Raw genomic sequence first — 18,055 nt, forward strand, 5'->3', positions numbered from 1 at the left:
TTCTGCTGGTACGAGCAAAGGCACACAATCATGAAAGGAATTGGGGAAGAAAGGGAAAATACATAGATTTGGAATGCACAGTATAGGAGATAAAGAGCTGCACTTTGTCACTTGGGAACACATATAAGCCTGCCATTAGTCACGGAGAGAGAGATTATTAAACGCCAATGAAAACTAATGCAACATTTCCACATCCACCATGATATAAATGCTAGGTGGCAGATAGAATTACTTATGAATTATTACATCTTATAGAAAATTTTGATATCCCAGCTTTTTTACCCTCTATCCTCAAAAATGATTTTAGAGGTCTATCTTACAAGTTAAAATTCTGGGACTTACAGTTTGAGACCTTAAGGAACAACACAAAGGAAGGATACATCAACACACACATACACACACATATTGATAGGCTTCTCTGATTTGATTCAAGTTTATTTGATGCATAAGAAGCCTGCCTGATTCCCACCTCTTCATAAGGCTCATCCAGAATTTTACCTTCATTCACTTAACACACATTGATGAAATCCCTCTTAGGTGAGTGTCAAGCATGGGTTAGGTACCACTCTATCAAACCTGCCTTGACCTCTGAAGCCATACTTAATTCTTGGAACAGGAGTTTCTTTAAAAAAATTTTTTTAAAGTTTATTTACTTATTTAGCACACACACATGAGACGGGGGGGGCAGGGAGGGAGGGAGAGAGAGAGTGCACATGTGACAGGGGGGAGGGACAGAGAGAGAGGGAGAGAGGGAGAGAGAGAATCCCAAGTAGGCTCCTCTCTGTCAGTTCAGAGCCTGATGCAGGGTTCGATCTCATGAACTGTGAGATCATAACCTGAGCCAAGATCAAGAGTGGACGCTTAACTGACTGAGCCATCTAGGCACCCCTGGAACATGAGTTTCTAGTTGCATTATATTTTTCTCAACTTAATAAACCCTGATAGTCTCCTTCTCCCTGATGCCGCCTACAGTAACAGGAAGGAAAACAGCACTACCCTATTTACAACATTTAAATCAACAGTAAGCAAAGTTCACTTATAAAAGTAGAATATGCTTAGACATATCTGTACAACATGAGTTTAATTACTGTGGTGACATATGAATCTTAACCTTCTTGGAGGTGAGAATTCCCTGAGTCAAGAAAACTTGACTTTTATACTGACATTTTCAAACCAACTGAACAAATTTGGAAGAAAAAGTCATCAGAATTGTTTTGCAATCACAAAGAATTTTGGTTAGACCAAACCAGAAAAAAACATAATCAAATAAGACATCTTAAAAAACAATGTGGAAGGGGGTGGGCAGGTGGGGGTGTTGGGAAAAATGGATGAAAGGCAGTGGGAGGCACAGGCTTCCAGTTATGGAATGAATAAGTCATGGGAATAAAAGGCACAGCAGAGGGAAGATAGTGATATTGTAATAGTGATGTATCAGGACAGATGGTAGCTACTTGTGAGCGTACAACACATCATTATGTTGTAACCTGAAACTAATGTAACATTGTGTCAACTATACCCCCCAAAATAAAAAAGAATTAAAGTTTCTTAGGCAAGTGCATTAGTTTCTTATTGCTGTTGAACTAAATAACTACAAAGGTAATGGCAACACAAACAAGCAAACAGCAATGTGAAATCCTGTTTGGGGGCAGAAAAAAAAAAAAACTAAACTAAAACATAAGTCCCAGTTGATAGCCAGGAGACTTTAGGTTATAGATGGCTCCCCAGCAAACCACTGCCCCTTTCGGCAAGTGTTCTTTGTTGGAGCGCCATTTTCTTTTCCCTTATTCCCTCTTCCTGTTCTCCTAACAGTCTGAACACTGAAAGGATAGGGTGTCAGGGTAGTGGCTGTGGGGAGCCATGTAGTGAAAACTTTCCTGAAGAGTGAGCTCTGGCCTGGGAGCTGGATGGTTCAAATCTCTGCTCTGCTGCTAACTCTGTGAACGTGGGCAAATCACCCAGCCTCACCTGGTCTCAGTAAAATGGGGAAAATAATTCCTAACACAACAGAAGAAAGTATCAATGTATGAAGAATAACAGCCTCCTGCCAAGGAAAATTATGGCCGTGGACAGCTAGGTCTCTTCCCCAGCCTTCCTTTTTATTAAGTAGATCCAGAATTAGGTAAACACTAAAAAGGCAGAGAGTATAGCAGAGTTTATATGGAATATTTACAATAGAGAGTGACTAATTAAAAAAAAAAAACTCCCTAAAAAACACGCCTACAAGAGAGTGGTGTTTTGTTTCACGCTGTTTTTGAATTACCAGCCTTTGTGTTTGGTGGTGTTGACTTTTAATGGAGCTGGTAAACAGCACCCCACCAAGTGTTTTGAATCAATTAAGAGAGTGAGAAGGTGTAAGGGAAATCAGGATAGGGCCTCATTCCTTCTAAAGACTGAGCTAGAGCATGTGGCTTATTTGGATCTCCTAGTACTGAACCACAGAATTAAGTGGACTTATCTACTCAGTCATATACAGTGCTAGAAAACCACAGTCCTTCCCCACATAGAAGGAACAGATTAGAATACATGTTTCCTGTGGAGTCTGGCTTCCATGGGGAAGAAAGGAGGAAGAAGCTGAGCCATGCATACCTACGTCTTCCAAACTTGCCAGTGAAAACTTGGCACCCCAGGGGAGGGGCACCTGAAGGGGTGGAGAAATGCCAGCGTGTATGTACCTTCCCTAATATCTCTCCACATGAAAGGAAATACCAGGAGTGTGAAATGTCCTTCTGAGAGCATAGGTCACCTCAATCCATTCTTGTTCAGCAGAATGAATTGGATTTTACAATAATGGAATGTATTATATAAGTAGCAGGACTCTGTATCCATAGCCTGAATGTTTAAATAGACCACATGTCATCACCCTGATGAATACACCCCAGTTTTGTTCTGGAATGGCTTGAAATGAGACATGATATGTCTGGAGTTTCCTTTCCTTTATTAAACCTTTTAATGCATTTAATTTCCAGAGAAGGCTGGATCTTTTCCAGCGAGGGAGGGGGAGAAGTACGTAGGCATCTGTAATGATCTCTGACAGTGTGACAGGGAGCACTGATTTTTACAACAGTAGCCAAAATTACAGTAATTAGAGAAAATATCCACATCTTTATAAACAGGGTGTTAACTGATTCAAAAGGAACTTAATGAGAACTTACAAGAGGAAGTGTGCTTTTGCCACTGAGTATTAAACATTAATTAAAGTCAGAAGGCAATAGTCAAGTTGCCGCTCTACTTCAGTCAGTTGGCAAGGCACAGAAAGTGGAGAGGTTTCAGAATCTGCTGACTTTGCTGGCTGTGATCCTCCAATGGGTCCTCTAAATTTATGGCCGGTTTTGATGAATTTTAATTCCTGTTAAAGGTTTTGTTCAGATCTTATTGCAGAAACTGAGCGATGAAAGCTTTCAAATGCTTAGTTAGGCTTCTTATTTTTAAAAAGTATTTTTAAATACTCTTTTTATTATCAGGATAAGTAGAAGAAGCCATGTATGAAAGAATATGATCCCAGCTATGAAATAAAATATGTATAGAAAATATTGGAAGGACATACATCAAACTATTAGCAGTGGATTTCTTTGAATGATTGAACAACAGATGATTTTTTTCTTCTTTTCTGCATTTTATAGGCATTGCTTTTATAAATGGAAAAAATGAGTTTTAACTTCTAAAGGTCTGTTGATTCTCAGGGAAGAGCTAATCAGTGTCCCCCAAATTGACTATCAGGTACTTATAGTACCTGGAAAATAATAAATACAGATGACATTTAAATCTTACACCTGCACTGTTTTTGACTGAATAATTATAAATATACTTCATCTTCATTTCAATATAAAATTATGCTTAACTAGTGTATTATTGTGGTTTTGATCCAGTATCAAACTTCTGATCCAATAACCAAGAAGACAAACCTCTGGAGGCAGACCTAATCATTTTTTTTCATTCTGAGTTAAGAACTTGCTGATTTTGACAAGACAGTTTATGGAAGTGGCCAGTTTGCTTATCGGAATCTCCTTGGGGGCTGCAGCACAAGACTCATTACATCGATTTCTATGTAAATGAGACAGTGAGGGGAGGGGAGCAAGCATTCTTCATTTGATTCTTCCCGCTCACATCTTTTGTATTCCTCCCTTGCAAACGTTACTAACTTCCTATTGTGTCTCCCCAGCCAACTAACTCCCGCCAGTCATGGTTTTGCTTATGTTCCCCAATAGTCTGGGAACTCCTTGACTGAGCGTGTGTGTGTGTGTGTGTGTGTGTGTGTGTGTGTGTGTGTGTACACGCTCTCACAGAGGTCAGTGCAAAGTGCTGCGAACACACTAGGCATTCTCCTCAAGTTTGCTGAACTGACCAGCGTTGAAAGCAAAGCAGTGACAAAATTGAAAAGCTAGAAACCTCCACCTTTTAAATAACTTTGGGCTCTCCTGTTTTCATTAGGTCAAGTGAAGAATGCACAGATTTTGTGGGTTTTTTTTTCTTTTCACCTTGAAATGAGATTATGTGCAGGCCTGAGCTGCTGAACCACAATTTGTTTTAAAGCTCTTTTGAGGGAAAATGCCCAGGAAAGCCACAGCTCAGACTACAGCATACTACACAGATTTACTGACAGTCTCCCACATGCCTGCATTTGGGCCGGTTCCTGGGGGATGCACTGGAGAGGAAGGTGCAGACCTTACATTTAATGAGCCTGCAGTCTAGCAGGGGAGACAGTCGTGTACACAAATAATTATAATGCAGATGGTCAAGTGCAATTATAGATGCATTTACAAGATACATTGGTAGCCCAGGGGAGGATATGTGGTCAGGAAAGGATCACAGAGCAGACAAAACCTCCACCATACCATAAGCTTTTCCAGGGACAAATCATTAGTTTTGAAGTTGGGCCTTTTTATACACTGAAAAAAATGTTGGTAGGATGCCAGTTGTTAAGGTAAATGTAATACCCACACTTTGATAAAAAAATTTAAGACAAATGTAGCAGGCAAAAATCTTGCCTACAAATTAGGGTGTTAAAAATCCTTTTTATTTTTTAAAAGTTAAAAAAAATTAACTGTTTATTTTGAGAGAGAGAGCGAGAGAGAGAGAGAGAGCGAGCACTAGCAGGGGAGGGGCAGAGAGAGGGACAGAGAGAGAAGGAATCCCAACCAGCACAGAGCCGGATGTGGGGCTCGAACTCACAAACTATGAGATCATGACCTGAGCTGAAATCAAGAGTTGGGTGCTTAACTGACTGAGCCACCCAGGCACCCTCCCTTTTATTTTTTTTTTTAAGTCAATTTCTAGCTGAGTTTGAGCCACCATCATACTGGGCCACAAGAAGTTTATTCTGTCGTAATTATTGGGACTCTCCTACAGGATCCTAACGGGGCCTCAAAGAGGCCTTCGGGTGTTGTCTTTACTGGGTGGTCCTGAAGCCCTTGGTATCCAGCTCACAGACTTTCTCTGGTTCCAGGGGCTCTGCTGCTTCTGTGCCACAGTCACCGCACAGGCATCTTCGCTAGGGCTCAGAGCCCCAGGGACCTTCTTTGGTGTCCTATGTGGTTGTCACCTCTGAGGTCTTGCCACATCACAGAAGTTCTGCTACCCAGCAGGACATATGTCTCATTAATGGAAAGACCCACCCATTTTGTTCCTCTTCTTTAGTCTTTGGGGAATAGCCTCCTTCTCTCTCTCTCCTGGTCCCCAGGGGCACTCCCATGATCCCCCTGTCCCCAGGTCTCCTAGCATAATCACGTTTTAGGAGTATAAGCTGTCATAAAGGACAGGAAAAGTCCATAAATTTAGGTAACTTTTGCTGTTTTACCTGACATATATCCCTGTGATTAAAAAGCACACTGAGCCCCTGACCACGTGTTTGGTGTTGAAATGGAATGGGGATGTGTGGGAAGAAGGAATAAACACCCACGCATAGAAACAAATTCATATCTCAGTATACTGTTCTGATACATAAGCAACAGTGTTCCAGGAAGTTCACCTTTAGAAGAAGCCACTATGACACCAACCCAGAGTACAAGCAGTTGAACCATCAGGTCAGAGAGTAAACTGGGGAAAGGAGGTCATAAAAGATGGAAAGCAGCCATGGGCTCTAAGCTCTTAGAGAAGAAACACTGAACTGGGGTTCAGGTTCTAGTTCTCTCACTAAGTTTACCAAATGACCCTGGACAAGTGGCTTTATCTCTCTGGGCCTCAGTTTCTCCAGCTCCAAATTAAGTGGTATCGATGGGTTGATTCTAGGGGTCCTCCAAGCACCGATATTTGTATCTGGTTTGGTATAACAGAGGTGGACCTCTCATTTTTACCAAAGCATCTTAATAATCACCAAGCCATCGGCTCTAAAAATTTAATATTTTTAACAGCTAGACGTCTCTAACAGCTAGACGGGTGCAGGGGACAGCAGGAGAGTCATGCTGAGTGGGGATATATGAACCCTCCCAAGCCGAATGCAGCATATAAGATGGGGTGGGACAGATAGCTGTGTCTGAGCGTCTCACTCCCACTGACTGCTGTGGGCCCTCCTATATGGCTCAATTTGAGCTATCTCCACTGCATGCTCCTTCATGTTCAGCTGTACAGACAGATTTTGCAATTGGGATGAGCAGTTCTGGGAATGCGGGGGAGTGTGGGTGAATCCCCGTGTGGTAGTGGTCTGGCTCTTGCTTTGGTTGATCTGGGTGGGACCAGAATGAGCCAATCAGCCCTGCACAGAGAGGTGAGGCATGGCTGACCTTAACTGCATCTGCAGTGCTTTCTATTTTCGGGAGGCTATGCTACGAGCAGTGACCATGTATCTCTCCACAAATGGCCTGTAAGAAACATTAAAGATGTCATGTGCTCTAAAGGAATTGACTTAATGACTCTTTTCACTTAAGGAGGGATTGCTGGTAAAATTCGTTCCTCAAATGACAGGTTCCTGAATAGGGACACATTCAGGCCTGACATGCTAACACAGTTTTTTATATTCACCAATCTTCTCCATGGTGTCTACAAAGACCACCCTAGACCATCTATAGATAGAAAGAACCTACACTGCATTTTCTCCCCCAGGTAAAATTGCCACCAGGATGCCCTCTTCTTTTAAAAAAAAATTTAATGTTTATTTATTTTTGACGGGGGCAGGACGAGCAGGAGAGGGGCAGAGAGAGAAGGGGACAGAGGATCTAAAGTGGGCTCTGAGTTGACAGTCTGATAAGGGGCTCGAACTCATGAACGGTAAGATCGTGACCTGAGCTGAAGTTGGATGCTTAACCTAACTGAGCCACCCAGACAGCCCCAGTATGCCCTCTTTATAAGGAAGAAAAAAACCCACTTCCTCAAAGACTCCATGAAGGAGGCGTGAACACTAATAGTAACTTTGGGTTCAGTGAGCAAGGAAAAAACAATTCAGTCATCAAAAGGAAAACCTGTAATTACATTCCCCACCATAAACTGAAAGGAATGTTCCAAATTCAACAGTGGATGGTATCTTTTTTGGATACGGTCCTGGAACCCTCATGGTTTTTCTAGTGGAACATTTCCCACCATTGTTAGTGTGTGACCATCAACAACAGCAAAGACATTCACCACCTGACTTGTAAGGAAAATTCTTTGTGCAGAATGTTTCCATTTTACTCAGCTGCTTGCACTGTTAATTGTCAGAGGCAATTAACCCGCACAATGGCGGGTCCTCCTTGGCTCTTCCAGGGAGGTGAGAGGCTTTGCTGTTCCATCTTCTTACGGTGGGGGAGATCCAGGGCGGGAAAGTCAGACCCAGCCATGGATTCCAGCACATTAAGAGAAGGAAACAGGAGAGGAATTCGGATATGGGTTTCATCTTGAACATAACTTGCTGAAAAGTTTTAAAAATACAATCTAAAAACTGACAACCTGTTTTCTACAAAGATGAAATACTGGTTTGGTTTATTTACATTTAGATATTATATGTCTAGGTCTCACATACATATTCATATGTCGTTTCCTGTTTTTCTTTTTTAAAGTCTTTTTTTTTTTAATTTTTTAACGTTTATTTATTTTTGAGACAGAGAGAGACAGAGAATGAACAGGGGAGGGGCAGAGAGAGAGGGAGACACAGAATCCGAAACAGGCTCCAGGCTCTGAGCGGTCAGCACAGAGCCGGACGCGGGGCTCGAACCGTGAGATCATGACCGTGAGATCATGACCTGAGCCGAAGTCGGGCGCTTAACCGACCAAGCCACCCAGGCGCCCCTAAAGTCTTTTTTTAAATGTTTATTTTTGAGAGCGCGCGCGCGCGCGCGCGCGCGCGCGCGCGCACGTGGGTGGGGGAGGGGCAGAGAGAGAGGAAGACCCAGAATCTGAAGCAGGCTCCAGGCTCTGAGCTGTCAGCACAGAGCCTGACACAGGGCTCTAACTCACAAACCATGAGATCATAACCTGAGCTGAAGTCAGATGCTTAACTGAGTCACCGAGGCACCCCCATGCGTCATTTTCTTTTACTGGACCTTAACTAACTGGGCATTTCATTTTACACCAGAAGTGTGGTGTCATCATTTCCCACAGGACTTTAAGTTACCTCAGAGCACAGCATAGTCTTCCCAATCCGGTCCTCAGTTCAGTTTCTAAAACTCCAAATTGGCAAGTTAGGTGGAAAATAGTCTGCAGCCTTTCATGGCCCCACTAGCTGGGATGGACATCCCAAGTCCTAAGGCCCTGTGGCTTTACTGAGAACTTACCGTCATAGGTCTTTGTTGGCTGAGGGAGAAGGGTTCTGCAGAGAGCTAGGCTTCTGACAGAGTCAAATTCAAGGGCTCCTGCTCTAGGCTATCTGCAGAACAAGCCAAATCATGTATGACTTCCGAAACTCTCAGAGACATAGACTGGGGAAATGGCTATTTATGTGTGTGCCTTCCTACCTGTAGGGTATGAATCACAGCTAAAGGAGTAAGTTTACAACCCTTCAAAGGTTTCCATGGGCTTAGGGTGGCAGGTACGAGGTACATAGAGACTGAGTAAGGGGGGGGGGGGGTTGTTTTGATGCATTTTGGTATAGCCAAAAGCCATATTCCTGCCAGAGCTGAAAGACATCCATACTACCCTATCAGGTGAAGAGCATGCACAAATTTTTTGCCTAAGTTGGCTTTTCAAAGCAAACACTCTTCCTGTTGGTTCTATTCCAAACTGCAGAGTTTGAATTTTAGCACAGCCCACGCCCATGTGTATTGGCCTACCTTCTTTCTCTAACAGGAATTCCCTTAGGGCACACCAACCTGGGGGCAGGGCCAAAATACTTTCTATAATGGGACTGTATACACACACCTGCTTGTCCTCTTTCTCAATGCTGCTTCGATCCCCACATCACTGCGAGGCTGCCACGGCTGCTGCTAATTTCTCTGGGGACTTGGTGTCACTGCTTACTGTCACTCACTGCACTTCAGCTGAAGGAACGGCTTCACTATTGCTGGAGATGCTCTTGTTGTTACAGGACGATGCGGAATTTCTAGGCACTGTCTGTACTACTGTGGTGGCTATGGATGTGCACATCACACAAGGGCTCCGTCTTTATTTCATCTTCATTTTTCTTTCTTTCCCTCTTCCAGTCATTTTACTCATGGGGAGAAAAGGCTTTATATTCACTTTCTAGAAACAGTATTGAGTGTACTTCTTGATAAATGGATTCTCAATAAAATATATATTCATTGATTGATCTTCTCCTAGGGGGTTCACTTTTGGTGACACAAAGCACAGGCTCTGGAATTAAAGACATGCCAGTCTGAGTCCATGTTTTGCTTTTTATAGGTGATAGGACTCTGGGCAAGCTACACTACCTCTCTGAGTTCCATTTCCTCATCTTTAAAGTTGGATAATAATGCTTCCTCACAGGGAGGTTGTAGGAAGACATGATACAGTGAATGTGACTTCTGTGGTATCCAGTAGGTGCTCAGAAGCTCTAAGTCCCTTCCCTTTGCACTTGAAGAATTAACTGCTATCCCACTTGCAGTGGCAGCAGTCTGGCACTAGAGTTCCCACGATTGAGGGAGGTTCTGATGGAATGATAGGGGCTGCTTGGGAGGCCTGCCTGTCCAAGAAGCAGTGGTCTGCCCCTCAGTCTGGCTCTGTTTTAGGCTAAGATCTGCTCTGTGGGTGTCGGTTCATCATACTTACCCACTGACTATACCTGGGCACTTGTCAAGGAGTTTCCAGCAACACCAGCTAAAGCAAACAGGCCTGTGGTAAAAACTCTGTGATAGAACAAGGCGGGGGGTGTTAAATGATGAAAACTAACAACTGTAGGAAACAAGTTAACAGGATTGGGGTGGAAAAATGTTATTTGCCATCATTAGCACCCATTCCCCCCATCTTCTGGGATCATATTCCTAACTTACCTTGAGAAATCACTTCTCCTGAATTTTGGCTCATAATTGGAAGGCTTACCCCACTCATAGTCCAGAGTTTTGCCTTCATCAGCTAAAGTGAATCACACATCCAACCCTCTGGCTTCAATGATTGGTTCATGGATGGGCATATGACTCAGTGATTGTCAAATGGAATATTCTCTGGGGCTTAAGAGAGAAAGGAGTTAGTTCTCTCTTTTGTGGAGCTACCACAAAAAAAAAACCCACCTGTTTTCTTTTTGATGGTGTGAGTGATGGCTCATAGTGCTAAATCTGGGGATAAAGTTGGTATTAATACAGGCAGTTGAAAGATGGAGGAGAAAAAGTCCTTGGTGAAAGTCTTTGAACTTCTGGATCAAGCTAGTGCTGAAGCCAGTCATATATCAGACCTTTTCAGTTATGTGAACCAATAAGTTTGAAGTCTGTTTTGTAAAGCTTCAAATAGAGACCCAGTATACTTGGGGAAAAGAAAATCCTGTGAATCTAATTAGTTTCAAAGATAAATTACTTTCCATTTCGCTAGAAGACAAAATTGTTGGAGAATTTGTGTTCTGCAAGATATTGGCACTTTAATCATGTAATGACAGCTGAACTGATGTAGGTCTTTGATGTTTTTCTTTGCTATTTTACTGTTACTTTGTTGCTCCATGTGCAATATGGATATTGTTATGAACTGAAGCTTTTTTTTTTTTTTGTCTTCTTCAAATTCATATGTTGGAATCCCAACCCCCAGTATAATGATATTAGGAGGTGAGGGCTTCAGGAGGTAATTAGGTCATGAGGGTGGAGGCCTGATGAATGGCCTTTAGAAAAGAGACCCCAGGGGGCACCTGGATGGCTCAGTTGGTTAAGCTCTTGGTTTTGGCTCAGGTCATGAATTCACAGTTTGTGAGTTCAGGTCATGATCTAGTGGTTAGTGAGTTTGAGCCCTGCATTTGTGCTGTCAGCACAGAGCCTGCTTGAAATTCTCTCTCTCTCTCTCTCTCTCTCTCTGCTCCTCCCTCTCTTTCTTTCTCTCAAAATAAAAAATAAAATTGAAAAAAAATAAAAAAGAAAAGAGATCCCAGAGAGCTCTCTTGCTCTTTCTGCCATGTGAAGACACAGGGAGAAGACAGGCCATCATCTATGAACCAGAAGTGGTCCCCCACCAGACACTGAATCTGTTAGTGCTTTGATCTTGAACTTCCCATACCACAGAACTGTGAGAAATAAATATTTGTTGCTTAAGACACCAAATCTATGGTATTTTTATCAGAGCAGCCTGAACACATATATAGTTAAATAATACTCTAGTTTATCAAAAAGTAGAAATGAAGATGAGTTGTAGTCAGAGAAATCTAGGTTCAAATCTAGATATTACCACTTATTAGCTGTGTGACATTTGGCCAACAGAACCTCAATTTTCTCACCTGAAAGATGGGTTTAATCATAGCTCCCTTTTAAATTTGAGGTGATGAAAAGCAATATATTTAAATCATTGTACGCATTTAAATGGGCTTTTTTACATAAAAGTAATTAGGAGGTCCTTTCGAAGTGCCATCTAGAAGAGTAGTTCTTAACTGGGAGTGACTTTGCCCCCCAGTGGACATTTGACAATACTGGAAACATTTCTGGTTGTCACAACTGGAGGGAAAGTGCTGCTGGCCTTTAGTGGGTAGAGGCCAAGGATAATCCTCAAAATCTTATGTTCACAGCATGACACTCACAACAAAGAATCATCCAAAATGTCACTGGTACCGAGCTTAAGAAACACAGATCTGCAATCCCTATCAAAATAACACCAGCATTCTTCACAGAGCTAGAACAAACAATCCTAAAATTTGTATGGAACCAGAAAAGACTCTGAAGAGCCAAAGCAATCTTGAAAAGAAAATCGAAGCTGGAGGCATCACAATCCCTGACTTCAAGATGTATTACAAAGCTGTAATCATCAAGACAGTAAGGTACTGGCACAAAAACAGACACTCAGATCAATGGAACAGAATAAAGAACTCAGAAATGGACCCACAAACTATGGCCAACTAATCTTTGACAAAGCAGGAAAGAATATCCAATGGCATAAAGAGAGTCTCTTCAGCAAATGATGCTGGGAAAACTGGACCACTTTCTTACACCATACACAAAAATAAACTCAAAATGGATGAAAGACCTCAATGTAAGACAGGAAGCCATCAAAATTCTTGAGGAGAAAGCAGGCAAAAACCTCTTTGATCTTGGCCACAGCAACTTCTTACTCAACACATCTCCAGAGGGAAGGGAAACAAAAGCAAAAATGAACTTTTGGAACCTCATCAAAATAAAAAGCTTCTGTACAGTGAATGAAACAATCAGCAAAACTAAAAGGCAACCAACAGAATGGGAGAAGATATTCCAAATGACATATCAGATAAAGGGTTACTATCCAAAATCTATAAAGAACTACCAAAATCAACACCCAAAAAAACCAAATAATCCAGTGAAGAAATGGGCAAAAGACATGAACAGACACTTCTCCAAAGAAGACATCCAGATGGCCAAACCAACACATGAAAAAATGCTCAACATCACTCATCATCATGGAAATACAAATCAAAACCACAATGAGATACCACCTCACACCTGTCAGAATGGCTAACATTAACAACTCAGGCAACAACAGACATTGGTGAGGATACAGAGAAAAAGGCTCTCTTTTGCATTGTTGGTAGGAATGCAAGCTGGTGCAGCAACTCTGGAAAATAGTATGGAGGTTCCTCAAAAAACTAGAAATAGAACTACCCTATGACCCAGCAACTGCACTACTAGGTATTTATCCAAGGGATACAGGTGTGCTGTTTCAAAGGGGCACATGCACCCCAGTGTTGATAGCAGTACTATCAACAATAGTCAAAGTATGGAAAGAGCCCAAACGTCCATCGACAGATGAATGGATAAAGAAGATTGTGTGGATAATACACAATGGAGCATTACTCAGCAATCAAAAAGAACGAAATCTTGCTATTTGCAACTACATGGATGGAACTAGAGGGTATTATGCTAAGCAAAATTAGTCAGAGAAAGGCAAATACCATATGACTTCACTCACATGGAACTTAAAGAGACAAAACAGATGAACATAAGGGAAAGGAAGCAAAAATAATATAAAAACAGGGAGGGGGACAAAACATAAGAGACTCTTTAATATGGAGAACTGAGGGTTACTGAAGGGGTTTGGGGAGGGGGGATGGGCTAGATGGGTAAGGGGCATTAAGGGATCTACTCCTGAAATCATTGTTGCACTATATGCTAACTAACTTGGATCTAAATTAAAAAAAAAAAAAAGAAACACAGATCTAGGGTCTATTGGCATGTTAGTGGAGTGCTGAAACTGGATGATTTCTGCAAAAACACTAAGGGAAAATGAAGAAGGCAAAATAAGAAATGAGTGAGCACACAAGATGGCACCAAGAGAAAAATCAGAGAGATCCTCTGTCCCTCCACCAAAGCTTGGGGTCTTCATCCTGAGACACGTGCATTTTAGAGTAAGAGAGAGAGAAGAGCCCAGCTGAGGGAACGTTGAGATTAGGGAGCACTGGAGAGTGCAAATCTGAGTGCCCAGCTAGGGGCCCAGCTGCAGGAACTGAACTAATGTATCCTGCTGGGTACAGGGCGTGACACAGCTCTGGCCCAGAGCACTCTCTCCATCTGTAAGTACTAGGAGGCGAAGCACCATCAAAATGTTGAGAACTTGGAGGCAGGAGGAGTAGGACGTCTTAATTTCATTAACCAACTACTGATCTCCTTCAGGTTTTTTGGGGGGTGTTTGGTTTTTTTGTTTTTTTTTTCCGCTCTTCTACTCCTATCTATTCTATCCTTCCCTACTCAGCTCTGTTCCATTCTGTGTGTGCAGATGCTGAGGGCGTTTTGCAAGTCCTGGCATGGTTAGGAAACAGAACACTGCCTCTTTCAGTCCAACAGATAATCCCAAGTGTAACACAGAGAGAAGAGGCGGGATGATCCTACAAGTCATAATCTGGTTTCCGTGGCAGTGAGAAGCATCAGGAGGCTGCAGAACATGTCCAGGGTTCTGCATTTAGTGTTTCTTTTCTCACAAACCTTCTTGGCACCAAAGGGCTAAAATAAATTCAGTGCTGTGCACCCAACCTGCCAGCGCTGGGGCAGAGTTGTTGAGACTAACCCAACTGGGAATCCTTACCCTCCAGCTACACGGTGTCCAGGAGCCCTGTTCATCTACAGTGAGAGGTAAAGACAAAGACAAGGACAAGGACCAGGCCCGAACAGCAAAGCTTCCTGGCGATCATGCTGATGATGTGGCTTCTCCCCTTTTACCACAGGGAGGAAGCTGGGTGAGGGCGAGTGTACACTACATGACCAGTTTAATAACCACCCTTTCCTCTGTCATGCTGCTGACTTAATCAACCTCCCTAAAAGACACAGAGATGTGTGTGAATTTGTGTGAGTGTATCTGGTGGCAGCTTTAATTATTGCCGCTCATTACCCTTCTCTGTGCTCACTCTAATTGTCTTTTTGGCTTTGCTTAGCAACTTATGTTAAGGCATTTCAGCAATTCTTTTCTCTTTTCTATTGGTGAGATCTTTAAAATAGTCTTTTTATTATCCCGGCTTTAATAGTTCTAGTTTGCTACCTGCTGAGATTGGTAATCATTACATTTTAAAAGACAGCTGTTGAAAGTTTCTTTAACTGCACAAATAACATCATAGCAACTGAACTAAAAATGAAATAAACTGTTTTAATTTCCCATCCTTTGCTAATACTAATAATACTACTGTTAATAAATAGGTAACATTTAAAAGCTTATCATGTGTTGCATAGGGGCACTTGTACCCCAATGTTTATAGCAGCACTCTCAACAGTAGCCAAATTATGGAAAGAGCCTACATGTCCATCAACTGATGAATGGATAAAGAAATTGTGGTTTATATATACAATGGAGTACTACGTGGCAATGAGAAAGAATGAAATATGGCCCTTTGTAGCAACGTGGATAGAACTGGACAGTGTGATGCTAAGTGAAATAAGCCATACAGAGAAAGACAGATACCATATATTTCCATTCTTATGTGGATCCTGAGAAACTTAACAGAAACCCATGGGGGAGGGGAAGGGGAAAAAAAAAAGAGGTTAGAGTGGAAGAGAGCCAAAGCATAAGAGACTCTTAAAAACTGAGAACAAACTGAGGGTTGATGGGGGTGGGAGGGAGGGGAGGGTAGGTGGTGGGCATTGAAGAGGGCACCTTTTTGGATGAGCACTGGGTGTTGTATGGAAACCAATTTGACAATAAACTTCATATACTGAAAAAACATAAAATAAAAAATAAAAGCTTATCATGTGCAAAGCATTGTGCTACAGTGTATGTATTTTTCATTTATATCTCACAACACCCTTATGAGATAACAGAATAATGTTACTTATATCTGCTTTGTAGAAGGAAATGGGAGTCTTAGAGAGGTTAAGCCACTTGCTCACCGTCATGCCAACAGGCCAGGGCCAGGACTCCAGCTCAGGCTTCGACTGACGCCGGAGCTGGAACTCAAAAAAGCATGTTCCAATGCTTCTTCTTTGGTTCCTTCCAGTATTTACCCTTATGCATGCATAATTTTTACATTTCTGAAAACATAGCACCGATAGACCTTATCTGCTGTTTTCACTTAGCAGAATGCTAAAAACACTTCCGCAGTTATTATAGCATAGCCACAAAAGAGATGACTTTTATTGATGGTATATTCTTTCGTAAAATGGATAGATCATAGTTGACTTGAGCATACTTCCAATGTAGCACGTTTATATAATTTTCAGTTTCTCATCTAACAATAAATCTCTAGTGAACATCTTCATGCATGTAGCATTTTCTAATTTTGACCTATTTCTTGGGATACATTTCTAGGAAAGAAGATATTGATTCAAAGGGGAGATGCTGTTTTATAATTCTTCAAACATATTCTTCAAAAAGTTTTCTGAGTTATGCCCCTGTGAGTGCTTGTTGAAACTACCAGGTTTACCATGATTTCATCAGTATGGAAGTTCATCATTATTTTAAGTTTGTATTAATTCAACGCTTGCTTTCTTTGAAAATTATTGAGGTAGGGCACTTATTTGTATATAGTTCTTTTTATCAGTTTCTATAAACTTTCTATATGGTACAGACAAGGGCAAACTAAGGCTCATGGGCCAAATGTGGCCCACTGCCTGTTTTTATAGTTTGATTCAAGCACAACCACGTTCATTCATTCATTTATGTACTGTGTATGGCTGCTTTTATGCTACAACTGGAGAGATGAGTAGATTCAACGGAGATTGTGTGGCCCACAAATAGAACTGGCTACATAATTTGCAGAGTCCAGTAAAAAAAAATGTGGGGCACCTTGTTAAACAATGACTAAGCATTTCAAGATGGCAACACCAGAGCATGGAACCAAGTGAAACTCACATGCCCATGATGCTAGTCTGGCCCACACAGCCTAAAACAGCTATTATCTAGTCCTTTGCTTACCCCTGGTATACATATTAATCCCAAACCTGCCCAAATAGGTTTAAATATTTTTCCTTGCCTGTAATTCTTTTTTCTAAAAAAAAATGCCATTTATGTCAAAATGCTGATATTTGTTTTTATGTGTGATAGGATCTTTAGTTTCCTTCAACAATTACTGATGCAAAGATCAGATACATAGTTAAATGTATTTTTAACTAGTTCCTTTCAATGATAGGATTTCTTCTATTTAAAACTTTTTTTAATGTTTACTTATTTTTGAGAGAGAGCAGGAGTGGGGAAGGGGCAGAGAGAGACAGGGAGACCCAGAATCCAAAGCAGGCTCCAGGCTCCGATCTGTCAGCACATAGCCCAATGTGGGGCTCAAACTCCCAAACTGCAAGATCATGACCTGAGCCAAAGTCAGACACTTTACCAACTGAGCCACCCAGGAGCCCCTCTGCTTCTTTTCAAAACATTAATTTGTCTTCTTGAAAGTTTATTTTTATGAATGAATTTTGGAATAACTTCTGTCAAAAAAAATTCTTGTCAGATTTTGACAGGAATTGATCTAGTGCTACAACATTTTTAAAAAATTTAATTTTTGTATTACGGAAGGAGAGAGAGAGAGAGAGAGAGAGAGAGAGAGAGCGAGTGAGCAGGAGAGGGGTAGAGGGAGAGAGAATCTTAAGCAGGCTCCACACTCAGTGCAGAGCCCAATACGGGCCAATCCCACAAGGCTGGGATCATGACCTGAGCTGAAATCGAGAGTCAGCCGTTCAAGCAACGGAACCACCCAGGAGCCTCACTAGTCCTGCAACTGAACTCCCAGTCCTGGTCAGCCTTCTGCTTCAAACTTCTCAAATTTCCAGCTCCAGTTTGTAAGTCGATCTCTACTAAGTAAAATTCCCAAATTTTCTACTTTGCTTACTTGTCATAAACACCTCCCAGGTTTATTCCCAAGTATTCTACAAGTGTCTTGCTCTAAAATAGGATCTCTTTATTATTAAATGACTATTTCTGGATACTAGTTTTTATTTCAAACAACATTACTAAAACTGATGATTTGAGTGGCGATTGGCTGGTTTCTTTACCTCGTCAAGCCATAAGGTAATATAATTTGTAGATTCTTCCCAATGTTTATTTTATTAAAACATTTTTCATCTATTTTTTAATTCAAGTACAGTCAACATACAGTGCTATATTGCTTTCTGGCATACAACATAGTGACCTTATAACTTCACACATTACT

The 18,055-nt window shown here is 41.6% G+C and overlaps 1 protein-coding gene across 6 annotated transcripts in view; it reads right to left on the bottom strand.

Moving 5' to 3' along the window:
* PLPPR1 (phospholipid phosphatase related 1) overlaps nt 1-18,055 on the bottom strand; it is a 590,773-nt gene that overhangs the window by 75,362 nt on the left and 497,356 nt on the right. The gene's annotated exons all lie outside the window — the stretch shown is intronic.

This window comes from Acinonyx jubatus, chromosome D4 (genome assembly GCF_027475565.1).
Source record: "Acinonyx jubatus isolate Ajub_Pintada_27869175 chromosome D4, VMU_Ajub_asm_v1.0, whole genome shotgun sequence".
Classification (NCBI taxonomy): Eukaryota; Metazoa; Chordata; class Mammalia; order Carnivora; family Felidae; genus Acinonyx; species Acinonyx jubatus.